The 21,318-nt window shown below is 29.0% G+C and overlaps 1 protein-coding gene across 4 annotated transcripts in view; it reads left to right on the forward strand.

Moving 5' to 3' along the window:
- Positions 1-21,318, forward strand: part of LOC107438670 (teneurin-m) — a 487,196-nt gene that overhangs the window by 293,838 nt on the left and 172,040 nt on the right. The window lies entirely within an intron of this gene.

The raw sequence follows: 21,318 nt of genomic DNA on the forward strand, positions 1-21,318 counted from the left end.
GCAGACAAGCCATCAGAAAAAAAAAACAATTAAGAAATATTTTTAAAAGATCAGGCACAAAACCACGTGTGTGTAATAAAATAAAATTACGCATTAATGATCTTTTTGAAACTGATTTAAACTATACTTTTTAAGAACGTCATTAAATGCTGCTCATTGTATATCGTTGAGCACTATTCAAATCTTAGTATTAAAATACAAATAAAATAAGCTACTGCTGCGAAATATTTTTGAGCAAATAAGAAAATAATCAAACGGATTTCCATTGACGTGATAGAGGAAATATTTTTTTATAAAAATCAAATTAATTTTTCAATTTGCTAGCAAAACACTTTCATTTAAAGTCTGAGGGCGTTTATTGTTATTATTTCAGAGCTTAAAACTCAAATTCAATTTTATATTGAGAAAATCAATTTTACGCAATATGAAGTAATATGATATTTTAACTCAAAATATGGAATCCCTTGTTGACAATTCAATACAAAACAAAATTTATCAAAAAGTAATAGTTAGTTCCTTACAGTATTTCGTAAAAGTAATAGTTTCTGTAGTTATAAACGTTTTATATTGTTGATGAAGGCAATGGGTGATAACCATTTGTTATGCAACTTAAAATAATAAAAAATGTATTAATAATATGATATTAAGTTATGAAACCCAAAATAATTTTGTAAATCTCTTCTATATTTGCATTTTTGCTATTATTTATTAAAAATTATTAAATTGCATAGAAAAAAAACAGCAAGATTTTTTAGTACAGATTAAGAAGGGATTTAACCGTCGGAACAGTTTAAAAACTTCGAGTAAAACTGAAAAAAGTTATAAATTTGAGAATCATTTGATGTTTCTTTATAAATCCAAAAACGTATATAGGAAAACATCTGTAATCCACTCGTACTTCGATTTTAAATGGACCTAGACACTCTTAGAGTTTAAACCCGTTCGAATTTGTTAGTACATCTCGTTTATTCTATTCAGACTTCTCCACTTGCGCGTTTGAAAAGAAATCCTCATTCCTCAGAGCTTTTAAATTAGCTCCCATCAAGATATGATAAGCAGGAAATAGCTCTAAAAATAAAAACTGATGGTGGATTTCTAGGTACGCCATTACAGAAAACTTCCAAAATGGCGCAAGGAGTTATAGATTCTGTCATTTTCTCTGGATGGCCTTAGCGCTTTCGTGGGACGGCGCCATCAGTTTCGCTTTGACGGTGTACATTCTGGTTAATTACGTCATTACCTCATAACGGTTATGCTGTCCGAGTAAGAGACAACTGGTTCACAGATAATAAAAGAACATTTATTTTCGTGTATATTATGAGACCATATTTCCAGTTATGGTCTCTTGTCGAAAAGACAGCAGGTCAGCTAAGCACTCTCTTTTTTTTTCTCCATGGAAACTGATGAGCATCACAAAAAAGGTATTTTATATGAATGAGCTTTTGTAAAAATTATATTTAGTTCATGAATTACCTTCATAACGGTAAAACAGAATTACTTCTGATGAATGATTATCTCCCAGAAAAAAATATTATCGTCTTTACAAACCCTAACGATAATATATTGATGGCTTAATATATTATCGTTAGGTTTGTAAAAAAAATAGTAATTAAATAAAGTCTGCTTTTACTCGGCATTAAATTTTGAAAAGTATGTGTCTTAAGAACTCGTATCATTTATTTACTATTCATACATTTTAATTTATTCCCACATGTTTTATCATTTTTAAATAAGTCTGATTTTAAATATTTCAACAGACAACATTTGATTTCGTTTACTTTAGTTTAACCAGAACGTCATTCATTAAACAAGAAAAATCTATCCTAACTAGTCTAGCATCAGTAAGACATTCTATTGGCCATATGTCTACCAGTGATTTCAATGTAGGTTGTAAAGTAATAAGTATCGTAAGGGTAGGGGGCAATGTGCGATGTAGTAAGGGGCAATATGCGTATTTCTATTCCGTGTTTGTTTATTTCTCTCTAAAAGTGCAAAAACGGAATGGTAAAAAATATTTTGTTTCCAAAAATAAATCATTCTATTTGTTTACGTCTTTTTTTTTAGATATTTATTTTATGTATTCAATAAACTTTTAGGTTTAATTCTACGGTGTTTTAATTCTACGGTAATTCTATGGTATGGACTTCTATGCCATTTCAATAAATAAAGCCAATAAGTTATTTTTTAAGTTAAAGCTTTTTTGTTTTAACTGATATTATAATGCAACTCAGTTTATTATAACCACAAGGAGAAATATGTATGTTAAAATTTTCATAAATGTAACTTCACCAAAATTTACTACTTAAAAGTAAAAATTATTACTGAAGATATGAAATATAGTATTTATCCATATAGTATTTATATAAAAAAGTATAGTACAGTTTTAAAAGAAAAAAAATAATATGCTTTTTTCTGTTACAATAGAGGTTTTTTTTCTTAAAAGCCAACGTGTTTGTGCACATGATAAAGAGTTTACAAAGCAATAATACTGAAAATACGTAAAATTTAATATGAGATAAATATGGGCAACTTCATGAATATCTATAATGTGTAATAATTAATTTATATAAATTGTTTAACTGAAGTAAATCTTGCAGCTTTTGATTAGTTTGTAAAAAATTAGAATTATGTAAACAAAGGTATATGAAAAACTAGATGTTTTCTTTCGTGTAGTCTTACACCATATGTGTTTGTTTAGAAACGAAATTAAAATTGTAAATACCTTCTTATCATTAGTCAAATTAAATATAAGAAGAAACTTTCATAAAATATAGTTTCATTGTACCCTGAGTTTCACTTTTAAAATCTTTATATTCTACCGGCCAATTTATATATTTTTATGTAATTTTAAGCTTCTTTTCTTTGTTATATTTCTGTGTTTGCCGGATTGATTCCATTTTTCATTTAAATCAGATGATATATCTATCTTTCTTTTCCATTTGTAATAGAAAATATTTAAACTCAACGTTTAAGCAGACTTATTGACAATTTTATTCCTTTTTTTAAACAGGCATATCATAAATGAAACATCTAACATTATTAAATTAACTCTTAACTTAGCCTCGATACAAATTTGAATTATAGTTTTAAATTTCGATCTGCTGTATCTTTAATCTCAATCCCTTTGCCGAGAATATTTCCCCAATTTTTACATTATCCAAATTAGGTGCACGTCACGTCATCTCAATAAACTTTTATGATATTAAATATGCATTCATTACCATTTGCATAATGATTTTTGAAAAACACAGCATTTACCCAACCCCTATAATTATGTCGTTTAAAATAAAAGACACAAGAACAAAATAAGTGACGAATTTGTTTTTACAAGTATAAATTCAAAAGGGAATAATTTTGGAAATAAACTGCTCTTGTTCTGTTATAGTCTGTCACGCAATATTAACAGAACAGTGCTTTGATGATTTATTTCATACAACTTTATTTCCCTAAATCGTTCCTTATGTGTAAGTGGGGATTATAAAAAAAATATTTATTCTTATAGCTATAACGTAACTTATATTAAGGCTCATTTGTTTATTTTACAGCAAAAATTAATGCTCTCAAATTCAAATATAGAAAAAAATCGCACTGTTGTTGATAATTAGGCTTTAAATTTATGACACTTCAAGCAAAATTGGGAATAATTTCACTTGATTTCAAATAAAAGCATTGATGAGTTTTATATGATGTTGATTTTATGAGGCATAAATGAAGTTAAAATATCTAGATAGTTACCTAAATATTTAATTGCTGATTTTGCAGCTAAAAGTTAAATAACTCTCAAATTCAAATACAGTAATAAAAATCTTACTGCTCAGGTTTCAAATTTAGGACACTTCAAGCAAATAAGTATAATTGAGGTGGTAATAATGTCACTCGATTTCATCTAAAAGATTGGTGAGGTTTATATGAGGTTGATTTTATGAGATATAAATGAGGTTGAAATTGAGGTTTATTGGTGAGGTTCCTTTTGGTGCAAAACATAACTTCCTTTCTATCACAGATGTTTTCTTTTGCACCTGTCAACACGAAATAAACTAAAAAATACCATAGCTTTGAAAGAATTTTGAAAAAAATAATAATCTAAAAGTATGACATTTTATAAAAAGGAATAAAATACTTTTTGAAATATTAAAACTTAGCTATTAGAATTACATATTTTAAGCATTAAAAAATTTGTATTTAATAATGATTCAAGTAAATTGCTAATTTTGTATAATTATTTCAAATAATTATTTTCATGTAATTATTTTTATATAATTATTTTCATATAATTATTTTTATATAATTATTTTAATAAAATCATTTTTATAAAATTAAAAATTTGAAACATAGAAATGATTAATTTAAATTTAATAAAACTTAATATTACTTTTCAAGTGCTGATGAGAGTGTTTTTTTATTAACGGAAATTGCTCTAGAGATATGGCGAGAGACCCGAAAGGTAAGAAAAATCCATCAATAATTTGAAACTCTCAGCTGTTTTCAAGCTGATGTTGATTGGTCCATAATTTTAAAATCTTGCATCATTTTGAGAGTAAAGAATCCTGATGCGTAACGTTTTGTATTGCATTAAACGAAATTTAAAAGATATATTAAAAGTTAGTCACTCGAACAAAGTACATTGTATCACGTGCAAACATATATCAATTAAAATATGGTTCAATTTAGATCTTTAATAAGGCTGCATCAACCTTCAATTTTACCATGGTTTATAGTACAGATGTTAAGGTTTAACGTTGTACTGATTCTTCTGAGATTCTACAATTATTTTAGAATACAATAGCAATTTTAACGTCTAAAAAAACTTTCTAGTTATTTTTGTGATAAAAAACAAGATATCAATTATAATGTGAACCCTATTTATTTTAATTAAAAAAATCTGTGAAACTAAACTGTTAGTGAAATATAAGACGAAAGTAGTCCGACTGTGATTTTTCCTATCAAATCAGTAATATCAAGTAGATAAATTTACCAACTAATCTAACAGCAAAATACTGCAATGTCATATAATTTAGTACTATAATGATGCATCCTTTGAAACGGTTTTCTAAAATGAGCTTTGTTTTTTTTAAAACTAAACAAACACATTACTAACAGAATGAAATAAAAACTTTTTTAGGACAAAATGCATAAGAAACTGTCTGAATAAAAAATCTTAAGCATAAACATCTTTACAGCACAAAGCTTCAAAACATTACTCTAAAAAACGACCCGTGAAATATCATCCAATCATAATATCCGTTCGCAAAGGTAAATAAAACTCAGTAGAAACTTCCGTCTATAACCTTATAAAATGTATCATCTATGTTTCAAAAGTGCAGTTTTTGACTCAATCGGAGGGTATCTTCTGTGCTAAATTTTCAACTATACTTTACCTACTTCCTCTATCTTGAATGGAGGGCACAATTTTACCTTATAGCCCTCTATTAGATTTCCCCTCTGTTTGCAGGCGAAATGGAACAGTGCTATCTCTCTATCTTTTCTTCTGTCCCTAATGTATACGGCTTACTGCAAAAGTAGACCTACTTTTCACAGTACTGCCGAAGTTAAATCCAATTGATTTCACTGAATATACTTTTGTTATTTGTATTTTTCTAAGAACGAATGTGTGTATGCTTTCGCGTTGGAAAATGAAATTTCATCTCTCCTACACCCCCGACATAGCTCTTTCCTTCGCATCGTCTGCTAAAAATGTGCTTTGCTTTCTAAAGTGGTATTGACGCTTTCTGCACAATATATTCGACAGGGTGGTGAGGAGTGGGGGGTAAGGAATGGTCAAAATATTCTCAGCTACATCCAAAGCAAATATTTCGAAGTTTTTCTAACCTTATTCTGCCGTCCTCCATCATGCTTTTCTTTTGACTAACTTTCTTTTCCTTTTATTCGATTTGGTTTTTTTTCTTTATTTTGTATTTTGATTATTTTCAATAAATATATCATTCCATCTCATTCCAGGCTCGTGTCAAGAATTAAATTTTTTATTGGCATTCTTCCGATTTCGCTAAAAATAAATAATTTTGAATCGAATTCCTATTTACTCTACATTCTAGGCTTATATTTTTTTGTATAACACAAATTACAACGCGTTATTTTTTTTATCTCCAGTTAGTATATATTTTTAAAATTCTTTATAGTTAACAAACTATTTTTAAAAGATTTTTTATGATGTTTTCGAATAGTAAACAGACATTTATGATTTACAAAAGAGTGTTTTCCATTATATACTATTAGAAAATATTTTCTACAGCTCATTTATGCTTCATTTTATTAGTAAACCTAACTTTATATACTCTTTGTAAGGTGTAGAAAAAAAAACACAAATCGTAAATAATTCTGAGCACAAATGAGAACCCAAAATTCGATTAAATGCTTAAAACTATTTCATATTTCAATATCAATGTTATAACTGATTTACTTTATTTATATAAATGACCCGATTCGGCACCGGAAATTATACTATTTCTGGAAAACAGCCTATGATAAGAACGTTTTACAAGAATATGCACCATTAAAACACTGGATAATAGCTCTCAAATTTGGTGTAGAATAACCCAAAAGATCGTCTGACCTCTTTATACTAACATCAGATTATGCATTAATCCTTCACAGGGTGATTTAAAATCTAAACACAGGGAATTAAGAATACTTACTTCAAACTCACTCACGTTCACACCATTCTTGAAATATTTTTGAATCCGAAAACATAAATTTTGGCATACTTTGAATATCGTCAATAGGTTGCTTAAAATCTAGTATAAGAGTGTGTGAATTTTTGTTTTTTTCTCCCGCTGCTATACATCTACAGAAGCAAAAGTTTCTGTTATAAATTGCATGTATATTTTTAATAATGTATTAAGGATATATAGTATTATTTAATATAAAATCTAATAATAATTATATTTAGAATATATGTTTTTTGCATAAAATAACTTCATAATATTTAATTTCACTACGTTTCTCTGCTCTGTTTAATTTAATTCTTATTTATTCCCTCTGTTGTGCTTGTGTAAGTTTAAATACACATGCTAATATTATGATAAAAATTAGAAGCTGTAATGACTAGCAATTCTATGCCATAATATAACCTAGACTACCTAATTGCTATGTAAAATGACTGACTCTAATATGTATCTCATGTTATTGTTGGTTTTAATTTTAGTGCAATTGAGCATCAAAAATGTAGGCTACACCAAACGGAGGTAAAAGAAATATTCTTGGTGTTTTAATGCATCAAAAACCTAAGAATTATCTGAGGAGTTTCACAAAATTTCTCAATTACTTAAAAAGTTGCTGATATCACGTTGGTGTTAAAGTAACCTAAGCTTTTTTACAGAGCAACAATTTTCTTGATGAGTTTGTTTTAAGTATAAAGCTGATCTTTTCCATTTCATTTCCAGACTTCATGTCTATGTTCGTCTTACAATTTAGAAAAAAACATGTATGTGTAATATGAATTATGAGGCGATATTTTTTACCAGTTTTTTTGTTATAAATTCTTGATAATAAACATATTTTGAAAAGGAAATAGCAGGTCACGGTGGCTCAGAGGATAGAGCATTTACCTCCTAATGAGGTGACTCAGATTAGAATACCAGCGGCGGCAGATTGATATTTAATGAGAAAATTGTTAGAGAATTCCGGGAAAAGAATTACGAATTCTTCTCCCTGCTCACACTGACCATATTACTTAGGTAAAATATCCTCAAATGCCTAAGGATCAAGGGTTAGAATCGAAATGCCGTTGTCATGTGGGATTTTTGCCGAGTGCAATTTTCGTGGTTTTCCTCTCCATGTAAAGCAATGCTGGTTAGTTCCCTCAAAAATTCAACCACTAGGGCAAGTTTGTTAAACACCTTAGTCCAGATGTTTCTTTGTCTTCTGGGTTAGTTTTAAAGTTGCAAGGTTACAGTGTTAAAGATTGATAATCGTGAACTCAGAATCAGGTGGGTTGTTTAATGCCATTTGTAAAACAATAAGGAATTTGACTTTTGTGATATATGCTTTCTATTATATAACAGTGCATTGACAATAAATTTTCATCACTCTATTTATTCTTTGATTTTACTATCTTCATTGTATACTTATTCATTATTATTATTATTAAATTAGCATTAATGAAGAATTCCGCACTTATATTATATATTCCTGCTTATATATATATATATATATATATATATATATATATATATATATATATATATATATATATATATATATATATATATATATATATATATATATATATATATATTGTTTTAATATAAAACGAAATTCAGTTAATTGTTAATTTTATTCATTCAAAAGAGACAATTTGATTAGTTGATAATACATCCACATATGGACAAAAAGGGGAAAACTTGTTTTATTTCTAATGAAATGCAAATATTTTGATTTTAACAGTTCTCTAGTTACCCGCATAATGGTTCGATTACTTGTAATTAGATCCGTTTTGATTCCTGAAAATATATTAAACCTAACTCTTAAGAATCGAAATAGTAAAAAAAAACAAGTAATTATAAATATTTAAAGGCTTAAGTGAAAAGAAAGATTTTAAAACTTTTTTTCGATTTTTTTTTAAAGCAAATAAAGTTTTTCTGTCTCGTTTTGAAAACTTTTAGACGTCTAAAACTGTTTGAGAAACTTTAAAACAAGACCTTTCCTCAGTAAAGTTTAATATTTTTATAAAATCATGCAAATAAAGGAGGCTTTTGGAATTATTGAAGTATTAAATTACATTGATTTAATTATTCTGAAGTATAATATTTTGATTAGGAATTCTTAAGTGCAGAATATAGCAGCCAAAATAATTTAAAATTAAGCATTTGAATGCATGACATGATGTCCATTCAAAATAATGTCACTGTAATAATAAAAATATTTTGAAAGAATATTTAAATTATTAATTAGAAGCAATTAGAACCATATCATTTAGCTCCTTGTTTAAAAAAAAACTGTGAATTCTACAGGGAAAAATATTTTTTCACAGAAAAAAAATATTAAGAGACAAATACCGTAATTTTCTGCTTTTAGCCATTATCTGAAAATTTGCTGTTTTTCTACCGATTGTCTTGAGTTTCCATTTATAATATTTTTCGAAGTCATTTTATATAATTTTATTTGGTCTGAATAGAAACACATGGCTATGTGTAGCCATCATATAGTATTTAATTAATTCTTCCATTTGTAAACAGTGGTAAATTTCTATGTGATTTAAAATTTATTAATTATTTAAAATTTGTCTTAGTATTTCATACTTAAAGAAACAGTGTATTCTTCATGTGTTCTTGGGAATTTTTAATAGATTATTTTCATTAAAATTTCATCTAGAAGTTAAATGCAGTTTGTTTGCTTGATATTTTTTTTGTAATTTACGGAAACAATAAGAAAGGAGAGATTTCGGTGATTGTTATTAAAATATAGTTATGTTTCAGCATTGTGTTGAAATAATTCAAATACCACATTTTGAAATATATGCAATAATATCACAATAATCTTGCGATAATATCACTTAATGTAATCATTGACCATGTAAGTGTAAATCATTGACCATGATAAATGTTTAAATAATATAATGGATATTATCGTTAACGATAATTATCGACTAATATTTAATCGTGAGTGTTCAGACATTCCTTTTCTTTGTCAAAATAATCTAATATCAAAATAATCTAAATTAATTAAATTAGAAAAATAACATGATACATCAGAAAACATTGGTATTTTCTGACGTTAAATCGCTATATTTAAAATTCCTGCTACCCTGAATTACCAATTACCCATTATAAGTGAAGAGATATTGATTTTAAATACATTTTGCAATGTGTCACTATGAACGTTCTAGTTTTAATTATGAAGTGTTCTCAAAAGTTAACGTTTCATTCACTTTCGTATTGTTCAAATGTTACGATTTTTCTTTTTAAAATTTCATTCAACTATAAAATGAAACTCCAATTTTAGATGGGCTTACAAAATACGTAAACTCATTTAAGGAATTCTAAAAATGCGTTCTTACTAGACTTACACTCGCAGAAATAAAAGTCTCACTTTTAACAATTCAGTAATCTATGAGATGTGTTTCGTTAATTTTGAGAATCATTTCGTCATGAATTTGTGACGAAACGTGCACTCTCAAATATGTGACGAGTTTCTTCTACTCGGAATCTCATCGTAGTGCATTGTGGGAGATTTTTAACTAGATTTGAGATGAGACAATCGAAAATAAAATGATGAAATAAGCTGACAGTTCTATATGGTCCTCAAGAAGTTGGTTTCACGCTAAGAAGATTTTGGGTTCGATTCCCGCATCGGGCACGACTGAAATTCATCTCTCTGCTCCATCTTCTCTTATTGTGTCATGTGTGAGTGTGTTTGGGATACTTTGATTTATTTATGTGGTGCTCGCATTAAAGTGATTATTACAATCGTTAGATACATTAGAGGCTACAAGTTTTTTTTTTTTTTTTGAAAAAAAAATAAATGACAGATTATTTCTTTGATTTCGTCAAAATTCGCTTCCTCAAAGAAGTGACTTTCTTTATTTTGTTACTTTGACGAAATTTTTGCTTGGAGTATATACCAGGAAACGGTTTCGTTAAAAACAAAGAAAATTTCCTAAAATACTGGTGTACAATTTTACAATGTAAAACCCGTTTTTTTCTTTCTTATCTTACATATGTATGATCCTGAATTAAGGTAGAAAGATTAATTGTAATTAATTACTAGTCCACCTTTGAAAAAATTGATTCTTAAAATTAAGTAGGAAAAGATATATATATTGATTGAACTTACTTTCTTTCTTAAGTTAGAAATGCTATTTAATAAAAAATAAATGTAATAAAAAATATTCTAATAATTTTTCTTTTGCTAAGCTAAGGACACGTATTTTAAAGATATTTGATATCATAAAATTTTTCACTAATTTAAGAAGTTTTATTCCTAAATTAACGCCTTTAGCGAGAGAAATTTTCAATTTCAAAAGAATCGATAGGGCATGATTCAAGTGTTAAAGAGAAATACAGAATAATTCCATTAAAAGAAACTTTTGTCTGACAAGGTATTCCTTTTAAAAATTTTAAAGTTTAGTGTTTTTCCCAAAGGGAACTTTCATAAAATTTAATAGACATGCATTCATGTATTTTTCATTTATTTTCGTTTTATGAAAGAAAATCGACATGAATGACGGACATATTTATAAAAAAAATATTGTATTCTTTTATTAGCATTAACGTGTGAGTTATTGATAACTCATTTAGATTTTGTTTAAAAACTGCACATTATAAAAAAAAAAATTTAAAAATAGGTTACGCAAATGACATTAAAAGTATTTCATTAGACTACACTAGCATACATTAATGATGTCGATTAATGAGTATGTTGATGAATATGAATTTTATGAGTAATGAGTCATTTATACCACGCTATACCAGTTTAAGTAAATCCCATAAATACAGTACTGGGGCAAGATCTGGAAAATGTATAGGGATGCAGAGACTGTTTGGTTCGTTATAAAGCAGCCATTTTCTGAAAATATATGCTATCTTAAGGCCCTTTTCTAGTTTAAACCGTCGATTATCTCAAGCTTCACGCCTCATTCACATACACTAAGAGTTTAGTTTGGCATGTTTAGGTATACAGAACCAGTCATTTTTGAGTGAATGAATTCCGAGTCACGATCTTTAATTCTTTCTCACCATAAGATAGTTACATTACCTTTTCTATGTCCATAATCAGTTTTCAACAAATTGTTCAAATACAAATATATCTGGATATTTCTTATGCTGTTAAATACTTTTTTATGCTGTTAAAAAAACTGGATTTTTGATACTGCTATAATGCAATTTAAATTCACTGCAGCCTCAATTTCGTACTTCCTAAACTTGATGACACTTGAATATATTATGGTTAAACTAAATCGGACTCATGATTGAAATCGCTATAGTAAAAAAATTGCAGAAAAACGTACACCGTATTATTTTACAATGTATCGATATTATGGTTTAATGCTGAATCGATTGTTCTGTATGAAGAGCAGCATACTAATAGAAATTGTAGAGCTTGTTGAAATTTGAATTTACCGCAACTTAAATATAACATTAAGTTGATATATATTATCATGTTTCCTAAGCATAATAATTTTTTTTTACTAGATTTCACCTTAAATGTACTCATGGTTCAATTACGATAAGTTTTCAAGAGAATTCAGAGTATGGACTTAATATCCTGGAGCACTTTAAATCTAAACCTTAACATCTTATTAAAATTGCAGCAAATCTGCAACATATTATAATACGAAATAAACCGATATTATAATTTAATTTTTCAATCGATTTTTTTTTAAATTGTACCAGGACCAGTACGTATTAATAAACCGTTTCAGAGGAGTTGGGTAAAAACTACACACTTTTTTTTGACAAAAATGAGAACTATTAAAAATTTAATAGTCTGTATCTTCTAAACTGAGTGTTATCTAATTATTCACTTTACGCTTTGCTGTTATTGTTGGTTTCGTCGCACCGGACTTGCTCAATGGGCAGTTGGCGAGTGTCTGGGAAACGTCTCTGAAGATGATCCGGAGATATTCCATCACAATTTTGATCCTCTACTGAGGCTATGGCTCCCCTGTTTCGGTAGCCCAACTATCTGAGAGTGAACTCGAACACGTCACGGTAGAACAGTTCAATGTGGACCGATACCGCACTTTCTCGGTCCCTTTGCAGGTTGATCCAAATGGTCATCTATCCGCACACTGACCGCAACCATTGAAGCTTGACTTCGGTATTCTACTGGGATTCGTGTTTTAGCGATCAGTCCACTGCGGGATGCTTTACATATTGAAAAAAAATTAAAGAAGATAGCTTTATTTTGTGCATGAATACGATAACCACAATTAACAAGATACTTCTTAAACAAACTTTTGATTAAAATTTTCTGGACCCGCAAAAGGTTAACTGAAACAGCGAATATCCCTGCTGACCTTATAATGGAGATATTTATAGAAATATATTATAGCCTTATTTATAAAAACTAAAATTCAGTGGGGCGACAGCCCATAGACGGCCAAGACCTACTGTGCCCATCTCCGTTTTCTTGACCTTGGGCTCTGGGGTGCAGGAGCAGATGTTCCGGTCAGGTGGTCAGCCGAACGCGGATCCCCCAGTGTTTAGTTCCCAAGCATGTTTGGTACTCATTAATCGACCCACTGAAGGGATGGAGGGCTGAGTCAACCTTGCCCGAACCGAGGATCGAGCCAGGGACCTGTAGCAAGACAGCGCGAAGAGCTACCGCTCAGCCACCGGGCGTCAGCCTTATTTATAGAAAAGATAAGTTACAAAAATCTTAATAGTTATATTAAAAATTTTTCTTTTGGTGAGAGATAAAATTTTAATAAGTATTTTTGTAATATAACCACAATTAGCAAAAAACTTCTTAAGCAAACTTTTGTTTAAAATTTTCCGGACCCGCAAAAGGTTAACTAAAACAGCGAATATCCCTTCTGACCTTTTAATGGAGATATTTATAGAAAGAGTATAGCCTTATTTATAGAAAAGATGAATTACAAAAATCTTTATAGTTATATTAAATATTTTTCTTTAAGGGAGAGATAAAATTTTAATAAGTATTTTGTTTTAATTTTTAAGTGAATTGTTCAATTCCAGATATATTAGTGGAATTTTATATGTTGAAGTATTTTGAGACAGTATTTTTTTTATTTTTTTATTTTGCTGAAAATTGCCGGCAGCATTGACATACTGAGTCAATATAGTAATGCCTATAACTTGTTCTTTTCTTCATCGTTGTTTGATCTCAAAGCACTCTGAAAAATTGCGAAAAAAGAGAAATATTTTTCTTTCTCTCGCATGTCTAAACTTCCGCAAAATTTCGATTCCAGAGTTTGGTTCTTCATTTTCTTATTTTTTTTTTGGTCTTGGAGAATAATATATTTCTTATCCATTTGAAATTTGAAAACATTTTTAGAAATATCTTTTATCGCAATTTTTTTTTTTTGTATTATATTGAAAAATATATTACCTAGTGTATGAGATTTAATAAATAGGAGAAGATTCCAGAGAACGGAATTTTTTTTTTAAATAAACACATTTTATGCAATCAGATGGCTCGAAATTATAAAATATTATGAAGTAAAAAGTTAGTGAAATAAGCACTATGAAGGTTTCATTTTTTTTGTAAAATATTTGCATTTTAAAATATTGCGCGGGAAATAAAATAATGTTTTACCATGTAAAAATACTTGCTTTCGATATAAACACAAGCATTTTTTTCTAAATGTTTTACCTATGCTTATTTGAATTGCTTGCTAAATAAAATATAAACTTTCTACAATTGTGTTGGGAAATTTTATACGTTGCAATTAATAAATTAAAAGCAAGTGCTTCTTCTTAATTAATGAAAATCAGTATAGGGGAGGTATTTTTACATTAAAAATGTTTTATACTAATAAGAGAAAATACAAAAGTAATGACCTAGATTGTAGTTAAATAATTCCGAATTAAACTGGAGAAAATCTATACATTTTTTATATATTTAGTTTTGTTTGAATTACTGTTGATTACTTTACAATTATTGTTCTTACAATTGATTACTGTTTTATCAGCAATGACAAAAACAATTTACGCTTATCTGAGCTCAAAAGTGATTTAAAAAGTTTTTGTCTTATCATCTAATCGCTTCTAATACTACTTTACTAATCATACTTTTAAAATTATCTTTTTAAAACGCAGTGAAAAAAATAACATTCAGTATTTTATTTTATAGGGTATTATGTGCTTATAGCTGGAAAACTTCTGACTTATTTCTAAATGTAGGATTTAGACTTAACAAAGAAATTAACTTGTTTAATATTTTAGTGCAAACACAACTTTTTTCCTTTACTTTCATGTGTTATTATTTTTTAATATTTATCTCTTTTTATTAAATGCTGGCGTCAGCGACACGCTATTTTAGAAAAGTTTGGCCGATTCTGCTTCCTACTGTCAGAATTCTAAAGCTATTAACTTAGAAATTTTAGATTAATGGAATATTTTATAATAATATGTTGTTGTGGTTGTTTCTAATGTCACTTGCCAATATTATCAAGCCTGTTTGGTAAGACCAAGTAAATTTAAGGCAGATGATGAGTTTCTTGTTTTTCTGTGGAGCTATTTACGAACAAAATTAAATTTATCACAGATCTAGAGAAATATAAGACCATATTATATCTAATATGGAAATTGTGTTGCCGATATGAGCTCATTGTTGTTGTTGACTTATATCATTTAGGCAAAGAGGGTGCGATTGTTTTTGTTCTCTAGTTGCGCCATCTATGTCCAAGAATTCGACTTCTGTCATGCCCATACGTCACACTCGTTTATAGGGCGGGGCCATTCATACATCCATTCATTCATCCACAGATCGTAATTTTGACCTGAATCAGAGAAGGATCAATCTCCAATTCAGTACAACCAGAGGTATTGATTTGTTATGGGAACACGGAGGACTTTGAGACTCGACAGATTTAACGCGCATCAGTCACAATTTACTACACGAGGAGTTTTCGGCCGGCAGGGATCGATCCCACGACCTCTTGGACATAGGCCCAGTGCCCTACTATCCCGGCATTAGTGCGTGAGTTATTTTTTTTCTGACCACAACGTAATTTAGTTCAGAGAGTACTTGTTGGGTATTTTTCAGTCACCTACTCATATGTCTGAAAATAAATTATGCGCTTCACTTTGCTTAAATTTAGAACCAGTTTTGGAATAATTGAATAGCTTTTATACATGGTTTTAGGAATTCCCTGGTGTAAAGGAAATTTAAATGGTTTGATGCAGGTAACAATGTGCTAAATAGGGAAATATTTTCAATAACAATAGTGTTACAGTAATTGATGGAAAGATGTCCATTTGCTTTAATTGAACAAACTTTTAGGTTGTTACATTTTGAAATGCTGAGAAATTTAAAGTTTATCCTCCAATATAATTAAAATAATGTAATTGATGATAAAATATAAATTCACGAGTATTATAGAATCTGATAGCGGAAAGAGCAAGTGAAGTGAAACAATTTTGATGGTGTGGCTAGTGATAGTCAGTAAAGAATGGATCCTCCCAGTTTTTTGTAAAGAAATTAATTATTAAGTTTCCTTTTAATAAGTTAAAAAATAATTGAAATCTGATTTTTATAAAAATGAGAAATTAAATTTAAAGGCTATATTACACTCTTGCAGATAATGTAAAATAAATAGAACATTATTATTCTCTTTATAATACCTGTTGGGATTCAAACTTATTCAAATAATATTTTTCTACGTTTAGCGTTCTTAAGAACCCTTTATAATGAATATTATCTTGTTTTCATAACTGCTATGAGAGGTAGATAGTTATTTTATTCTATGACCGGCATTAGTCAGCCGATCCAACTCTTAAATTTGGAATTGTCATTGTTAAACTCCATAGCCTTGTTATTTTTAAACCAATCCAGGAGACAAGGAAACTCATTGACTACTTTTTGATGGAACTAACTCGCATTTGCGTAACATGGAGGGGGGAATTATGAATAATCAACATGGTTAGCCCGACGGCAAGGGGATTCTAACACTTAATCCGTCTACCACAGAGAATATTTTATGTAGTTGATGCTAGTCAGGAGCAGAATTCTTACCGAGCAGCCAACACTGGGATTTGAAGCAGGGTTTGCTCCTTGAGAGACGAGCACTCTATCCCATGAGTCACAGCAGCTCTGCGTGATTTATTTAGTAATTCATAACTATTAGATTTAGTTTTGGTAATTATAAGCTTGCAATATTTTTGTTAGTAATAAAAATGACAAAAAAAAACTATCACTGTTTCGTGAAAATGATGCGAGTTTGTGAACTGCTTTTTAATGTTTGTAAAGTAATTCCTAGGTTGATTTATTTTGACTCTTAAATCAGTACACGAATTAAGAAATATCCATTGACTTTAATTTCTATTTAAGTAAACAATCTCAACTAATTAGCCATATTTCATGCCATATGTTAAAATTTCTTTCAAATATTATAGCTAATTTTCAATTTTGAAGTTCCCATAGTTCTTTTAAACTAGGAATATGTATATATGATTTGAAATTAAAGTTTCTCGTTTGCTCCGATTTAAACTACTCAAATTATCGCTTTCTTCAATTTTCTTTTTTAAAAAGGCTTTGAAAAATACACTTAACGTCTTCTGTTGGCGAAATCATTGGCTTCTGTTTAAAGAACCTTTGCAACCCTAAATCCGCTAGATAGGAACCCCTTTTCGGTAACTATACCCCATGGAGTCATTGGTTTGATTTACTGGACAGGTAAAGAGAAAATGGTAGAGAAATACATTTCTTTCTATATACAATTTATAACGGAAACATTGTTCACGTTTGGAGAGGTAGGCTATGTTACGTAACAACTTTTTTTTTCCATTTTAATCTCCGATAACAATTGAAGAATCACGTGCTTTTATTAAAGGAAAGAAATCGGAGATCTTAAATTCGGTTTTGATCTAATATACAAGACAAATGATCTCATAATTCAAACTTTCCTTTATCTTTCAGGGAAATGTTTAATGGTGAAGTTATTTTTAAAAATTCGGATAAAGAAACTAGGGGCATTATAAAATATTTGTTATATATTTTTATTTAAATGAACTTTATCGAAGACAGTGGCCTTATTTTATAATCGTTGTTGAACAGCCGACTCAATATTTTGGGTTTATGACTGCTAATGTTCAACTCCGTAGTCTTGTAATTTTTAACCCAATCCAGAAGATACAGGGACTCCTGGAAAGGAACATTGCCTGCGTGGAGAACTTTTTGATGAACTAATCCGCATTTGTGTTATATGTGGAGGAAAACCATGAAAACCTTCCAAGGTTAGCCTGACGGCAAGGTTAGCCACGTAAGATATTTTACATCAGCGCTGTGGTTGATGCGAGCTGGATGCGGAGTTCGTATCGAGCAACCGAGGCTGGGATTCGAACCCGGTTCACCTCGTTGGAAGGCGAGCGCTGTACTGAACAATACTTCAGTAGATCTTAAGTCAATTTGATATTCTAATCTTTAGTAGATTTATCAATATTTTTTTTTGCTTTTTAGTAAACAGAAATTATGTTGAGAAACACTCTAACATAAACTTAATTTAGTTTGGTATTGAAAGTTAATCTCTTAGACATTGCCCAAACTTACAAGAAGAGCAAAGAAAATAATTTTTCGTGCTGCTTATTTCTATAGACTATGAAGGAATTACTTCCTGTTACGACTAAATTTTTGTGAATGAAAGATGAAATTTGAAGGAATGCTGTTTCTGAACTAACTACTGTTTATTTTACTAAAATTTAAAAATCACTGAGTTGAATATTTATACAATGCTACTTAGTTAAAATCTTAATTTCAAACAATAATAGTAGTAAATAAAAATTTTTAAAAAAAATTAAAATTGTGTTTTTTTTTCTTTAAGTTGTTTTTAAAAGCATTAGCAACCTGTCTGAATAACTTTAAATTTATTTTCGCATAATTTGTTGAGGCCTTATTTATATTGGATTAAAAATTGCTCTTTGTTTCTTGAAATTTTTGCTTTTTCTAGATAAGAAAAACTCGCAATAACAAAAATGGTTAAACAACTGTAAATATTTTGCTTCTGAAAACTTATTGAAGCATTTATATACCATTATTTATATTTAGGGTATCACTGTAAAGAATTTGGGATCAAATTATGGTAAAAGGTTCCAGCACCTGTACATTTTACGTAAAAAACAATTTTTACCGGAACATGATACGGAACAAAAATTCTAATATAACATAATTTTTACATTATTAATTACCGATAAATCATTAAATCGCTAAAAATAAATTAATGTTATTGAAAAAAATTGCAGTATAGTATTTTACGGTAAAAATAGATTATACAGATGATGCACCCAAAGTGCCGGTACTTTATACCGTTATTTGATCCGGAATTTCTTACGGTGTAATACTTATCCTAATATTTTAAACTAGATGAAAGTTTTGTTTTCAAGAGAGTGCAATGTTTGCTCTTGAGTAAAAATAAGCAATCGATATACTCTTTTCATATCCATAATAAAAATCAAGTGATCCTTATTGATCTACTGTAGGCTCTCCTACGAACTTTACGTACTGAATAAATTTCTCCTTTCGCCTCAAGGTATTGTATAATTTATCAAACAGATTGCTTATAGAATATAAATATACGCTTATTTCTAAGGAAAATAAGTTATATAATAATGAAGAATGTTCAATAGCTCAATAGATGCATTAAAGAGAAGAGTTTTATCCACTCATGAATTGATGATTCCCTCATACTATTCAAACGTAAAGAACAGATCTTAGTCTTTATGGCAATGGATTCACAAAGTAATACGTGACTAAACCTGTAATGAGTGGGATTTCTGGTTCCAAACCTTGCTAGCTAGAAAGAGGAAAAAAAACAGATCTAATGTAACAATGACAAAAATAATGTTTTCTTACTTTGATCCTTGTAAATCTTCTCTTTTTTCGTAGTACTTATTAAGGTCAACAAAGAAGAGTCGAAGTTATAGTTTGTAGATACGATTTACTAAACTATTTAGATAGCGAAAAAAAATATTTTTATGTATTGTTATGCTTTAATATTTGAATAGTTTCGTAAACACCAAATAATATAATTTCGATTACGTAAGTGTTTTTACTTTTCTATCCTTGCGTTATTGTTTGGGATATTGATAGTTTAATGTTAGCTAATTTAATTTGATTTATTTATTAGTTGGTTAATGTGACAATGACAAAAATAATGTTTTCTTACTTTGATCCTTGTAAATCTTCTCTTTTTTTGTAGTACTTATTAATGTCCACATAAAAGAGTATAAGTTATAGTTTCCAGATAAGATATACTAAGCTATTTAGGAAGAAAATTTTTTTTTTTATATGTTATTATGCTTTAAGTGCATTTGAAAGTTTTATATACTCCAAATATTATTATATTCTAGATGAGGCTACGCTAACATGAGAGATATCGAAAGTTAAATTTTAGTCAATTTGATCACGGATTTTTATTAATTTCACTGCTAAATTAAAATTAATCAAAAGTATTTATGAAATTATATTTTAAATGATCATGCTGCCTCAAAATATTAAGATGGAGAATTATGGAACAACAAGTAAAGCCCAGCGGGTGCAGTGTAAATAAAACAAAATGTTAGTTGAATTTATAGAAATGAATAATTGTTTATATTAGAATATTGCTTCAGAATAGTGTATTAGTGAAGAGTGAATTCAGAACATTGAGTTCAGATATTGAATTAGTATTTTAAAAATGTTGTATTTTAATATAGGCATGATATTTCCCTTTTTCCTGAAAATTGTGCCAAAAATAAGAATGTAACAATTTTCCTCAAGTATTTTTAAATTGTTTGTACAATGTAGAACTCTATTGATTTCAAAACTAACAACTAAGTATAAAACGCAATAGCGCATACGTAAAATATCCTCAAGGGTAAACGAATCATGGTTTTGAGACCATCGAACAAAAACAGAAGATTTTCATGGTTTTCCTGACCATGTAACGGAAATGTGGGTTAGATTTTTCAAAAAATCCGCTACGAAGACTAGTTTATCACATTTCTTGACCCAGGAATCTCTTGTCTTCTGAGCAGGGTTTAAAAGTACAAGACCACGGAGTTGAATATTGATAGTCGCAAAATCAACACCCCTTAATGACAATTAAAATATAAAATAAAACTATCAGTGGCCATTGCAAAAAAATCTCGCAGCGTCATTGAAGCAAAAAGTTCAATTTTTACTTCATCTCAAATTGAGTTGTTTATGGTGTCATTTTTCATATCTGAAGAATGTTAGTAGTTTAAGTGTTTTAAATTATTTGAAAATCTCATTGCTGACATCTATCATTTTCCGAAATCTGACAACTAACAATATTTCAAAATGTATTCTTATCGCATTCTCCCTTACCTTCTAATTCCGTGAATTAGTCTTACTTATCATTCCCCTTCGGCAACCATCCTGACCAAATGATCTGGCGATAGCAACTCTGATTTCCTATTAAATTCCTATTTCTGAATGGGGGATGTATCCATTCGATTTCTATTTACTATAGAAATCGAATGGATACATCCCCCATTCAGAAATAGCACCAGGTAGCACCATTGCATTTTGGTTAGATATTTTCTAGATATTTATATGTTAGAAAACAATATTATCATTTTTTTAGATCTTCAAAGCAATGAACGGTTGCATAAAACTTTAAATAAAGTTGGTAAATTTAGTTTTGAACTGAAAACGATTATACTATTCTATGTGCAA

The sequence above is a fragment of the Parasteatoda tepidariorum genome, chromosome 1, assembly GCF_982258835.1.
Source record: "Parasteatoda tepidariorum strain Cologne lab strain chromosome 1, Ptep-v5.0, whole genome shotgun sequence".
NCBI lineage: Eukaryota > Metazoa > Arthropoda > Arachnida > Araneae > Theridiidae > Parasteatoda > Parasteatoda tepidariorum.